The 2030-nt window shown below is 38.0% G+C and overlaps 1 long non-coding RNA gene across 1 annotated transcript; it reads left to right on the forward strand.

Moving 5' to 3' along the window:
- Positions 1-208: 208 nt before the first annotated feature.
- Positions 209-1143, forward strand: LOC121384741. Its single transcript, XR_005959431.1, has 2 exons — positions 209-639; positions 1090-1143. It is a non-coding gene; the product is annotated as an uncharacterized LOC121384741 (long non-coding RNA).
- Positions 1144-2030: the final 887 nt, after the last annotated feature.

Here is a 2030-nt window from a genome sequence, read left to right on the forward strand (position 1 = left end):
CTACAATACAAACACCCAAGCTATCTTTAAACTTTGACCCTTGTCTCTTTCTCTCCCATTGGATAATTAACACTCACATGTATCTGCATGCTTTCTTTGGACTGACAAGACAGGACAGAATTATTTAGTATTTGAAGAAACAAGTTCAGATAAGAGAGAAATAGTAGAAGTTTAATTTAAAGGTTAGTATTAATTTGTTATGGAAGATAAACTTAAATAATAATAGTAAATGCCTAATTTTCTATTCCTGGTAATGATTAATGAATAATTCAACATATAATATTTAATAATAAATCTGCCTTTTAATTATTATGGATTACAGGGCGTGACATAATGAATGTCAGCCATCTTTGTTTTCTGCTGTCAAAACTATATATTTTATGATTTAAGTGAAGTTTCTGTTTTAGTTGTTAGCTTATCTGAGTTAATAATTTAGCTACGTTTAATCAATTGTTTTTATGACGAACTACACCAAAGCATTGGTTTTGGAATGAATTAGTTTAAATGTTTTAGTTCTGAATGTATAATAGATATATGGAAACCATATACTAAACAATTGATATTATGAATTTATTTTTATGCAGGTTTCCCCAGTTGTTATGGAATATATCAACACAATGCCTACGTGTAATTCATATGGTATGTTAAGCTACAGGTTAAGTCTAATATTATATATTTGTAATTTTAAATATACTCTTGTAATTTATATCCTTTCTTTCATAAACTCATTAATGATAAAGCTTTATTATGTCAAATAATAATTATAATTACAATCATTTAAATAACCCTATTTACTATAAATTATCTCCCCTTTGCTATAATCAATGATTATAATTGGTGGTCACGAAATGATTATTATATATATATATACATGTATGTTAACATGATTAATAATCGTGATGACAGTATTTAGGATAAAGAGGATGATGATTCATAATCATCAGAATGATAATTAATGATTAATGACGGTTTTCTATGATTTGCAATGTGTTTCATTAATATATGCCTGAATGTTTGTTTTACCTCGATAGGGATATATTTGTATTGTTTTTACCATATTGTTAACGTTTGTGTTTTTAATCCTTGCAGGGTGTGTCTTGTGTATTATGTTTACATGAATAAAAGATGATGCCCTAACCCGTAGCTGGTGTTGTGAACTTTGTTGAACCTAGCTTCACGCACAAAATACCGACTGCTACAGAAATATCAGAACAGTCAGATGGGATTAGTGCTGATGAAGCATCGATGGATCTCTCTGGTGCGCAAGATGAAGAGACTGGAGTAAAGATTGTTGGAATTGACAGTTCAGCAGTACCAGCCAATACACCGCCTACGGCTCCTCCTCGTGTGTTATCAAGATTACCACATCACCAGTACCACATCACCAGTACCACACCACCAGTACCACCCCACCAGTACCACACCACCAGTACCACACCACCAGTACACCACCTACGGCTCCTCCTCGTGTGTTATCAAGAACACCACCAGTACCACACCACCAGTACCACCCCACCAGTACCACACCACCAGTACACCACCTACGGCTCCTCCTCGTGTGTTATCAAGAACACCACCAGTACCACACCACCAGTACCACCCCACCAGTACCACACCACCAGTACACCACCTACGGCTCCTCCTCGTGTGTTATCAAGAACACCACCAGTACCACCCCACCAGTATCACACCACCAGTACCACACCACCAGTACACCACCTACGGCTCCTCCTCGTGTGTTATCAAGAACACCACCAGTACCACACCACCAGTACCACCCCACCAGTACCACACCACCAGTACACCACCTACGGCTCCTCCTCGTGTGTTATCAAGAACACCACCAGTACCACACCACCAGTACCACACCACCAGTACCACCCCACCAGTACCACACCACCACACCACCAGTACCACACCACCAGTACCACTCAGACGTACGACACGGATATCCAAAAAGCCATCTTGGATGTCCTCGGGAGATTTTATTATGTCTCAAGTAGCTTTACCAGAGTGGCAACAAAAGGTAG

Source organism: Gigantopelta aegis, chromosome 10, assembly GCF_016097555.1.
Source record: "Gigantopelta aegis isolate Gae_Host chromosome 10, Gae_host_genome, whole genome shotgun sequence".
Taxonomy (NCBI): Eukaryota; Metazoa; Mollusca; class Gastropoda; order Neomphalida; family Peltospiridae; genus Gigantopelta; species Gigantopelta aegis.